We start from the raw sequence: 12,734 nt of genomic DNA, 5'->3' as shown, positions 1-12,734 counted from the left end.
TTCTTTACACTAGGTGCACAGCTGAAAGAAACTCTTAAGCTCTGCCTATTAAAAGTTTTATGGGATCTATTTGTTCGCAGAAAATTTCTCCTGCACAAGTATCTAAGCCTAGGAAGAAGGGATGTGAACCACGAGACTTTCCGGTGGAAGTTTCTCTTGGGGGCGCTTAAGGTCTAGTGTGTAACGTATCCTATCCGTAAAACTGCTGGCATGCAGAACCTCGTTGTACTATAGGGCAGCGGCGTTGAAAACATCTTTACTTGGAGCCAGGTTGAAGATTCTTCTGGTGACCCTCTTTACCAGGTTCCTGAACACTATGTCAGAATGACAGAAAGCTGTGCTAATGTATGTTAGCGCCTCGCACCGCATCCTAAAGTGCCTATTAGCACCGGCTTCCAAGTCTAAGGTCACATTAACGAAATAAGCGAAATCAACTGACTTCAGGTTGGTTTCTATTGTGACCCTTAGCCCAAGAGAATTCATGTTGTGAGTGAGGTCCTTCCTAAGTCTGTCGAGAGTGTGACCGTTAGCTCTTCTCGATATTACAAAAGCATCTTCTTTGAAATATTGGTCTTTGCCGAAGATCAAACTCACCTTCAACTGCATTCCATTTTTTATATATTTGTAATTAACTTAAATTCCAGGTTGTGATTTCTTTGCTCCTATTGACCAGAATTAATCGTTAACATAATGATTATACTCTCCTAAGCACTAGTGTAACGTTAATTAATAAAAACTTTGATTCACGATGTAATGTATGCTAACATCAACTTCACCACTGAAGTAAACTGTGTTGAGCGTGCACTAGTCTATACTATACTATACTATACTATATTGTATTATAAGATCTTTACCTTTTGACGTACAGATTTAAAAAAATAAATTTTTGTAACTAAACACTTTCAAACTTCGGACACTGGTAGAACGTGTCATATAAAACATATTTTATTCTTAGCATTTTTGAGAAAAACTTATATTTACGAAGTTATTTCACATTATAGTTCTCGTATTGATATGTGTGTATATTGACTGGTCGAAATTAGCGATATACGAGAGCTATAACGTGAAATAACTTCGTAAATATAAGTTTTTCTCAAAAATGCTAAGAGTAAAACATGTTTTATATGATACATTCTACCAGTGTCTGAAGTTTGAAAGTGTTTAGTTACAAAAAATTATTTTTAAATCTGTACGTCAAAAGGTATTATATATATGGTTCAAAATAGTTTGATTCGGATTCTGCACTACTTCAAGTTTCGAAGACCCTACCGGAGCTTCTCCCCAGGCTTGTCAGGATTCGAATTCTGATTCTGATTCTGACTGGCCTGAGGAGAGGCTCCATTGAAGGGTCCAAAAATTGAAGTAGCACCGAATGCGAATCAAACTGTTACATGTTACTCCCTGTAAATGTGTTGAGTGCCCTTTCTTTCGTTTGTCCACTCATATATATATATATATATATATATATATATATATATATATATATATATATATATATATATATATATATATATATATATATATATAATATAAAATCCGTTCTGTCTGTGTGTGTGTATGCCTTCTAGGATCTCGGGCATCCTCCATCCGATTGCGCTCAAATTTGATATGTAGATACCGACGGTTTCAGGGCGTGTACAAGTCTTGAAAACATTACAAAAATCGATTCCAGGTGAGAATGCGATCGATAAAGCCGTGGGAACGTGCATTTGTAAAATCGTTTTTCTTGGAATAGAAAAAGTCTATCTTTATTTCTTTTTTTGCTGGTGTCTCAAATTTAGGTTAAATCAGTGTTTCTCAAAGGGAAGGCCTATGGAACGGTCGGACAAGTTGTTTTGAGAAAATTTGGTTTAAATGTTTGACAACTCAGCACCGTCCATTGGACGGGGGGGCGTTTTGCTCGTATATATATATATATATATATATATTTAAAAAAGGAGATGTGGAACACGAGTTGTGATATATAAAAAAAGGAAATGAAGAAAATGCTGACAAAATAATTTAAGTAAGGGAGAGTGTATTTAATTAGGTGAAAGTTCTTTTTACCGGTTGCGCATTTGTTATGCTTATCAAAAGATATTTTAAAAGAGAGATAGAGTTTCTTTCTGATATTTTTTTCTCTTATCGTTTGATAAGAGAAAAAAATCTATCGGAAAGAAACTCTATCTCTCTTAAAAATATCTTTTGATAAGCATAACAATGCGCACCGGTAAAAAGAACTTTCACCTATAAATACACTCTCCCTTACTTAAATTATTTTGTCAGCATTTTCTTCATTTCCTTTATATATATATATATATATATATATATATATATATATATATATATATATATGTATGTATGTGTGTGTGTGTGTATGTGTATATATATATCTATGTATATATATCTATGTGTGTGTGTATACGTACATACATACACATATATATACATATCTATATATAAAGTAAAATAAAAAAATGAATGAAAAATAGGTTGGTGACAATTTGAACATTTTCAATCATAGGTTTTCTCGAGCATGGCTGACTTAGGGTTGAACAACAACAACAGCAACAGCAGCCGTCCAAGAATTTGGACCTGGAGATCTCCATTTCCAGCGACTTCGAGGGTCACCTCCCAGTGGTGTCGGGCGTCAACGAAGAGCTCTCGACTACAACACAAGTCGACCAAAGTTTTTTTCTTTTTCTAAGGTCTGGGGTCTCCTGCCCCTAAGCCTTAGACCATCACCTAATCACCCTTAATTGTCTTGTTGCTTAACAACAACAACAACAACGACAACAACGACAACAACAACAACAACAACAACAACAACAACAGCAGCAGCAGCAGCAGTAGCAGCAGAAGCAGCAGCCGTAGCAACAGCAGTAGCAGCACAACCACCACCACCAACAACAACAATAACAACATTGATGGCATGATGCTGTTACTACCAGCAAATGCATTAGTAGCAACAACAGCAACAATAATCTAAATTAACATGTGGAAACTGATTTTATCAGACACATGTCACGAAATGTAAATATATTATAACTACGAGCAACGCATTGTTACATTAGTTCGAGCAAATACGCGCCTTTACATATCTTTTTTCGAAAGCTGATAACAGAGCCAATATGAATATCGATCAACTAATTGCATCAGTAGTTTATTTTAACGCGGAATCATCGAAATTGCGCTTTAGACAAAACGCTATATATTACGTAAGACAGAACTGGTGCAATGAACTAATCATGTGACCAGGATGATTCACACGGCCACTAAATACACACGCTCCTTCTGTTTGCTTAATAACTCTTTAGTCATGTGGCGTATATCTATCTGTCTGTCTATCTATCTATCTATCTATCTATCTATCTATCTATCTATCTATCTATCTATCTATCTATCTATCTATCTATCTATCTATCTATCTATCCGTTTGTCTGTCTGTCTGCCTGCCCGTCTGTCTGTCTGCCCGTCTGTCTGTCTGCCTCTATCTCTATCTATCTATCTATCTATCTATCTATCTATCTATCTATCTATCTATCTATCTATCTATCTGTCTGTCAGTCTGTCTGCCTGTTTACCTGTCTGCCTGTCTATCTATCTATCTATCTATCTATCTATCTATCTATCTATCTATCTATCTATCTATCTATCTATCTATCTATCTGCTTGCCTCTCTGTCTGTCTGCCCGTCCATCCGTCTGCCCGCCTGTCCGTCTGTCTGTCTGTCTGTCTGTCTGTCTGTCTGTCTGTCTGTCTGTCTGTCTGTCTGTCTGTCTGTCTATTTGTCTATCTCTCTGACTATCCTTTCATCCATCAATCCATCCATCCATCCATTAAGGTGTTGCTCGTCACCGTCTGTTCGTTCGAAGCTCTAACTCTCCAGAAATTTAATATTTAATAAATTTCTGGATGCCACTGTTTAAGAAGTTTTCCTACATTGTCGTTGAAAGCTCGAAACAGGGAGTAATTAACATTCAACAACTGAGGAGGGGTTAGACTTCTCGTGGTATTTTGTCCCGTACTTGTCTCTCGTTATGTGTTTGCGTATTTTTCACTCTTTGATGTCCTGTTCTTATTGTATATTTTTTGGTAATTTGTCCCGTACTTATCGTGTGTCTACGTATTTTTCACTCGTTGGTGATGTCCTGTACTTGATGTATTATATATATATATATATAGCCACTGAAAATGTTGGCTGGCCGGTTGATTGATTCTCCGGTCACACTTTGCATCATATAGAGGAAACGGGGAGAGAAAGAGGGAAAGAGGGAGAGCGAGAGAGAGAGAGTGAAAGAGAGATACAGAGGGAATTTACATGAGCTGCTGGATGAATATAAATACTCGGCTTGGTGGAACGGGGAAGAGAAGAGAGTGCAATGACTGAGTTGCTAGGAGAGGAATTATACAAATGAGAAATTAGTTTAATTATATTTTAGGATAATAAATATTTTTCCTTTGAAAATTACTATTCATTTCATCACTGTCCTTAACTTATATTTCCTCATATTACCTGATATGGTGGAAAAAATATACATCCAAAATTACCCCTCATATGACGGGATAAAACTGTAGTTTTACCTGTCACATTTGGGTTGCCCTTTCCCAGCTTTTGTTGGTTTTGGATTGTTATCGATGCTTCTGCAACTTTTATTTTTTTCTAGGTAGAGATGTTGGCCTAATGCAGACACATTTTTACCTCTGGATAGGAGTGGCCCATATTAGTCTGTCAAGAATGGGAGGCTCTACCCAGATGTTTGTGCTTGTTGGCATGACTCTCAGGGTCATTAAGGCATACAATCCATCAACCCGAGTAAAATAAAATAAAGAAGAGAAAATTTCATACAAAGCTTATTTTTGTGGCGCAAACACCCCACACACATCACAAGTGACAGAAGCAGCTTTTAACGCCAATAGATTCTCTTTAGGAGAAAGAAAGTTATACTTCGCTAATGAGACCATATTAAAAAGTGAAACATGTCTAAACTTGTCTTCTGCACTTGTCAGGAAAATGAAAATGATATGTTTGTTCCAGTTCATCTCATATTTATTTCTAGTTAGCTTTTTAATGTCTTAAGAATTAAATTCGTTTGATACTAGCTTACCTTTGATTAACGCAAGGCTTATATGAATTATTTCATGAATTTGGTGAAATTGCAAGTGTAGAGCAATGGGTAGAGCCTCCCATTCTTGACAGACTAAAATGAGAAATTGGGAAACAAACTTCATACAGATTTAGCATTTCTTACGAGATACGAGAATGTTATAATTGTGTTGTTTGTTTCAATTTGACTTTCATAAATTATTTGATATTGATTTTCATAATCTACAAGGCAGTTATTAGAAGCTTGATACGATATTTTATCTAGTAAACCATAACTAATACGAAATATATTAACGATAGTCCTATCTATATTTCCAAAGTATATGCAATATACGGTAGTTTCTACGACCATTTTCCCCAAACTATCATTAATATATTTTCCATTAGATATGGTTTAGCAGATAATTGTGAAGAAGGGATTTCTCGACATTGTAGAGCTCATGAAAACAATTCTGCTTGATATTTTCCCTACAACACTGAGAAGAGACATGCTTCGAGAATAACCTTATATGTCCTAATCCCCTTTTACTTTGTACAACAACTTCAGCAACGCATCTATCTAATCCCAAGGAACTGTGTAATTTCTCTACAAATTATATATATATATATATATATATATATATATATATATATATATATATATATATAATATGTAGGTCCTGGGTTGAGTCGGGGTTAACCACAGTAAATAAGGTACTCAGTACATAGCAGAGTAAATTAATTTATTTTATAGAAGGAGCTTCTACAGGACTAGAACTGTTTCATTCAAAAGAAATCATCAGGAAGCTTCCTGATGATTTCTTTTGAATGAAACAGTTCTAGTCCTGTAGAAACTCCTTCTATAAAATAATATATATATATATATATATATATATATATATATATATATATACATGATAATGAAGGAGATCCTGTAAACTATCTGTTCATAGGTTGAGCACTTCTGCCGGAATGCCATAAATGCTAGGAGGTATTCCATTTCTAACTCGGCACAAAACATCCCTAATCATCAAGTGGAAATCATCAAGAAAGGAATTTGCTGAAAGAATGTAAATAAGACCAATCAATGCTTGGAGGAACAATTTAGCAACTCACTAAAATATTCTTGACAATACCGAAGGATTTTATTCAAATCTTTAATGAGTGTCTTGTGATAATGAAGATCCCAGGAACGTGTAGTCCATCACATATTTTTTACGTTTCGAGCTTCTTTTTGAATATTTGGCTTAACCGTTTTATATTGAGCCAATAAATTTCCTTTTGGGCAGAGTTGCTTACGTGAATTTATTTCCAAGGCTAATACGCTCTGTATATATTTATTATCGTTAAATCCATGTTTCATTTTGTATTATTGATATATTTCGCATTAGTTATGATTTATCAGATAATTTACAAGGCTGGCATTTTTGTATATTGCGTATTGTATTTGTATATTGTAATTCCTAATACTCCCTTCAAAACTTTGGTGAACCTCGTTTTTGAAGTCATTCCACTTATCAGTTTTTTTCTGAAGGATTAAATCCTAACTTTAACTTTTGTCTGATAGAGCTTGCCTTTAGTTCAGCAACCTTAAGTCTCCTTCAAACATTGAAAATCCTTCGATTTATCAGATAATTTACAAGGCTGGCATTTTTGTATATTGCGTATTGTATTTGTATATTGTAATTCCTAATACTCCCTTCAAAAATTTGGTGAACCTCGTTTTTGAAGTCATTCCACTTATCAGTTTTTTTCTGAAGGATTAAATCCTAACTTTAACTTTTGTCTGATAGAGCTTGCCTTTAGTTCAGCAACCTTAAGTCTCCTTCAAACATTGAAAATCCTTCTTCATAATTTAGAGTCGTACTTGCGCCTCTTAAAACCTGGATATATCGCACATCATTCAAAGTTAGAACGCAATCATGTTTCTACCATCTCTTGGAACATGAAAGTATCCAAATTCTATTGTAAATAACTTTTTGTTCGAAGAACATATTACAGTCGGATTCATATGTATGTATGTATGTATGTATGTATGTATGTATGTATGTATGTATGTATGTATGTATGTATGTATGTATGTATCTATCTATCTATCTATCTATCTATCTATCTATCTATCTATCTATCTATCTATCTATCTATCTACCTACCAATCTATCTATCTATCTCTCTATCTACCTACCAATCTATCTGTCGTCCTGGATGTCGACGGCAGCAATGGGTGCGCTTTTCGACTCGTATCAATCTACGCACCGCCCTTAACAGGTCGGGCGGATTTCTTTCAACGTCTAGAAGTATTCTTGGGAACGTCTCGTCCTTTACTCTTAGTGGGGGATTGGAATGTTACCTTGGACACGCATGTAGACTACGTGGGTAGAGATAGGAATAGACGGGGATGCAAATGCCTCAGAGACCTGCTCAGACGCTTTCAACTATCTGACAGGTTCCGACTAGACCACCCAAATGCGCCAACGTGGACATGGAGCAACCGCATCGGGTCGTCGAGATCGTATCTAGATAGGATACTGTGTAGGACAGTAGATAGAGATAGCATAGGATGTCCACAATTCCACATAGTCAGCTACACGGATCACAAACTTGTGACATGTACGCTAGACTTAGGTAAGACACTTAGGCAGAGTCCCGGATACTGGAAACTAAACGCGTCTTTCCCATCGAGACAGGCTTTCAGAGACTGGATTAGCACACTAGTAAAGAGGGCTTTGACGGAATCCATCATCAACAACAAATGGTGGTTTGCCCTCAAGAGAGCAGTAAAAGCAGAAGCGATTAGGTACAGCAAAGCACTAGCCATAGATAGAAATAGAGTAGAGGGTGAACTAGTTAAGAAGCTAGAAGAGGCAATTAGAAGCGGCATCGCATCCGACGTTTTGGCGGCGAGGTTGGCCCTCGAACAACACTTCAACGCCAAACACGAAGGGTGTGCTGTCAGAGCTAGGATGCGTGCTCTAAGGAACGAAGGTGTTGGAGCCGCGAGAGAGGCCCGGGTGGCAGAGGCGCAACAGGGCAACAAAGCCACCATTCGGTCTCTGGTAGATTAACAGGGGCGCGAATTGATCGAGCCAAGTAAAATGTGTGAGGCCTTTCAACAGCATTTTGCCCGACTGTTGGGACGGGTGGCGGGCAAGAACGTAGGGTGGACTTCAGTGCCTACCTACACAGCCTACCACGACTCTCGACAAGAGAGGCAGGATGCTGCGAAGGGGCCATCACGGCGGCGGAAGTGCAGGACGCGATGGCAGAATGCTCGAAGGACAAATCGCCGGGTTTGGATGGTCTACCCTACGAGCTTTACAGTTGTATGCCAGACTTATTTGGAGACGTCTTGGCAGCGGTGTACTGCAACTGGCAGCAAAACGGGAGCATTCCTGGTTTTGTGAGCCGAGGAGCCGTAACACTGCTGAAGAAAGATCTAAACAAGGGAAATGTAATAGATAACTTTAGGCCCATCACTCTGCTTAATGCAGACTTGAAAATTTTGGCCAAGGTGTTAGCCAAGAGGTTGGCGCTTGTCATCGAGAAACTGGTCGACAAGGCGCAAACGTGCGCCGAGCTGGGCCGGACCATCCATGACAACCTCCACCTAATGCGCTACATCATAGACAGGGTAGTTAACGAACCTGGCATGGGTGGGGCGCTGATCAATTTGGATCAATCGAAAGCTTTCGATAGGGTAGACCATCGATACTTGGAGGCAGTCCGCAGAGCGGCTAGCTTCGGTCCCGTCTTCCGCGGCTGGATAGCCGCTTTGTACAGAGGCATCCGCTCGGTAATTCGCGTAAATGGACATCTATCGAGACTTTTCGACATCGCACGTTCGGTCCGTCAGGGATGCCCCCTCTCGTCGCTTCTATACGTATTGACTCTCGAGCCACTATTGCGGAAGCTGGCAACTCTGAGGGGCATCCCGCGAGAACTGGGATGCGGGACGAGCGTGTCTGCATACGCGGACGACGTCACCATCATAGTGTCTAGCCACGAGCACATCGAGCAGGTCGGCGAGACACTGAAAAACTACGAAGCGGTGACAGGAGCGAAAATCAACCGGGAAAAGTCAGTGGGCTTGCGACTAGGCACCTGGAGAAGCAAGCCCATGCCGTCCACCAGCGCCTCCGTTGTGGGAAGCTGGACCGACGGTTCGGTCGAGTTGCTCGGGGTCTGGTTCGGTCCGGACCTCCAAATGGAGAAGAACTGGAACGAGATAACGAGTAGGGTGGTCACTCTCGCCCGGCAATGGGCCGAGAGGAAACTGTCCCTAAAAGGTCGGGCGGAGGTGGTGAACACGTACATCGCGTCCGTCATCTACTACCGCCTGACCGTCGTGCCTTGTCCCGACCCTACCATCACCAAACTAGAACGCATTCTCTTTCGCTTCTTGTAGAAAGGATGCGCCCCGATGGTCAGGCGATCCATTTGCTGTCAACACCCGTTAAAAGGAGGACTGGGCATGCCGTGGTTGATGATGCGCAGACACGCGCTGAGACTGCGACATCTCAGGCTCTTCGTAGACGACGGTGAACAGGTGTGGTCGCCGTTTGTGAGGCCCGTTTTCCCGCAGCTCGTCTCCATGACCGAACTGCAATCGTGGATCAAAAAGAGGCCGAGGAAGGGCGTATGGCACCGCGAGTGTCGCGTTGCTCTCAAGCAACTCTGCCGTCCTGGGTCGACCTTGAGTGACTCCATCACAACTAAAGCATTCTATAGGGGATTAGTGGAGGGTAGGTACGACGACGAGCTCGGGGCGAACCTGGACGTCGACGAGGAATACCTGACCCGCCTGTTTGGGACGACTTTCGGGCCAGGGCCCGTGGACAACTTCCAGAGATCCCTGGCCTGGCAGTGCTACCGAGAAGCGCTACCCGTTCGGGATAAGCTCTACAGACGCGGCTCGAGAAACACGGGGCCCACCTGCCTGAGATGCGGCCAGAGCGACGAAACCGTTCTGCACGCACTCGTGCAGTGTCCAACAATTTCCGACCTGTGGGCTTATGTCGAACAACTGCTGTCACGTGTGGGACGAGTCGGTTTATCAGCTGAGTCTATCGTCAATATTGTCACGCCTCCTTCCTTCAAACGGGAAGGAAGAGCTATTTTCATCATCCTTGTGGCTATGGAGAAAGAATGTATCTGGTGGACGCGTCTGAAAGGATTGGAGACAAACACTTTCCTCTCTGGTCAACCTCTCATCAACTTCTTCAAGTACCACTTGAAAAGGAAAGTGAGAGTAGAGAGGCAAGTTTTGTCTAGCGAATGTTTTAAAAAAAGATGGGTGAATGTAGCAGGGATGGCACGTATGAATGACGAAGCCACCTTGAGCATAATCCTATGAACCCAGAAATTGAAAACAGAGGGTTACCCACTTGCAAACAAATGTGGTAACATATAACAATATTGACCGAGGTTACCGTGGTCTTTTTCGTAGGCTTTTCTTCCCACGGATAAACCTTATCTGCTTTCCCCTTTAAACCATACATCATGACACTGTGATACACGATCCCTATTGGTCGCTTTTTTTCCTCTTCCCCTTTTTTCCTCTTTTTTCTTCTTTTTTCATTTTTCTTTTCTTTTGTTCCTTTTCCTTAGTTTCTTTTTTTCTTTTCTTTTCTTTTTTCCTTTTACGAACCCTTTTGATCGAAAACAAGCTCTACCTTGTAATTTGTCCCATCTGTGTGCAGCCCCGTGTGGCCAATAAAGAAACTTATCTATCTATCTACCTACCAATCTATCTATCTATCTATCTATCTATCTATCTATCTATCTATCTATCTATCTATCTATCTATCTATCTATCTATCTATCTATCTATCTTTCTATCTATCTATCTATCTATCTATCTATCTACCTACCTACCAATCTATCTATCTATCTATCTATCTATCTATCTATCTATCTATCTATCTATCTATCTATCTATCCATCCACACAGACAAATGTGTGTGTGTGCGTGCGTGCGTGCGCGTGTGCGCGTGTGTGTGTATGTGTGTGTGTGTGTAATTCTGAGATTACTTTTGCTGCTTCTCCGAATTTCCTAAGCCACGATGATCACACAAGGATTGCATGATCAGCGTTGATTCGCGACACTCGAGTTATCTTAGCTGTATTGTAATTAATCACTTTTCCCTCTTGCTTGTAAATTCTAAAAGGTACATATCCTCTCTTGTAAATTATCTGGTACCACCGCCATTGCTATCATCCCCCTACCCCCATCAACAACAACAACAACAACAACAAATAAAGCAAAATGGTGGGATAATTCATATGACATATCCTTTATAAACGAAGGTTTCTATATATATATATATATATATATATATATATATATATATATATATATATATATATATACGTATTTATATGTGTATATATATATATACATATATACACATATACATATATATGTATATATATGTATATATATATATATATATACACATATACATATATATGTATATATATGTATATATATATATATATATATATATATATATACATATATATATATATATATATATGTACACATAAATGTATATGTACAAGATAATATGTATATATGCACAAATACACATACACACACATATGTATATTCTCACACACACTTATACATATCTATATACTCCATCCATCCATCCAACCACCCACCCACCCACCTGCCTACCTATCTATCTATCTATCTATCTATCTATCTATCTATCTATCTATCTATCTATCTATCTATCTACCTAACTAGCTCTCTGTCTATCTTTCTTTCTTCCTTGGGAAAACTTTATTGATTATATATGATAAAGGAAATGCTTCGAACGTTTACCGACCAAAATCTCCATACACGATGATTCATCTACTTTTCACAGTGTCACATAAAAATTCTCCTAAGTATATTAATATTTCGCTCCTTTTTCTCGATTTCTTATCTATAATCTTATTTCAGTGAATAGACACGGTTCGTTGATTTTTATTCTCCATACGGGGAACGATATTACGCGCGCGCGCACATGGACGCATATGGGTATGTGAGCCTGCATGTGATGCATAGTAAATGCGCTCACATATAAAATGATATCGCTCATTGGAAATAGATCTGTGTAACTTTAGGGCCCATGCCAAATAAAAAAAAATAGTAGGCAATCTTCAAGCGATTAACAAAACTGTTTTTTTCAATATTCTGGACATATATGTTTCCAGTACTGAATGCTGGTCTGAAAAGTTTGAAAAGCGCGTAACTCGTTACAAACAGATATTTGCAGGGCTGAGCATTTTTTTGTGCAGTTAGATTTAAAGGACATTTCTCATCAAAAGAGCGGTATTCGGTAAAAGAATTTTGATGCTGAAAAATTATCCATATTTATCTAAAACAATCTATAAGATTTTTGGGGGTCCACGCAATACAATAGTAAATTGGGAGTCTACAGTAGTATTTTAAGGGCCCCTGAAAAAATTTTGGCTTAGATGCATTGGGTTGTCCGGAAAGTTCATGCCGATTTATAGTAGCTTACATTTCGACTTATTTTAGAACACGGTTGAGTCCATAAAATAGGATTTGACTACACCTCCATTTAGAGCACAGTTTAAGCTATCTTTTCGTGGAAGAAGATTTATGTTCCTATAACCTGTGTTAATTCTGTAACCCTTTAAAATGGAAGATGAAAAA

This window comes from Octopus sinensis, linkage group LG6, assembly GCF_006345805.1.
Source record: "Octopus sinensis linkage group LG6, ASM634580v1, whole genome shotgun sequence".
Lineage (NCBI taxonomy): Eukaryota > Metazoa > Mollusca > Cephalopoda > Octopoda > Octopodidae > Octopus > Octopus sinensis.
The sequence above is the reverse complement of the archived record's forward strand: the minus strand, read 5'-3'. Positions refer to the sequence as shown.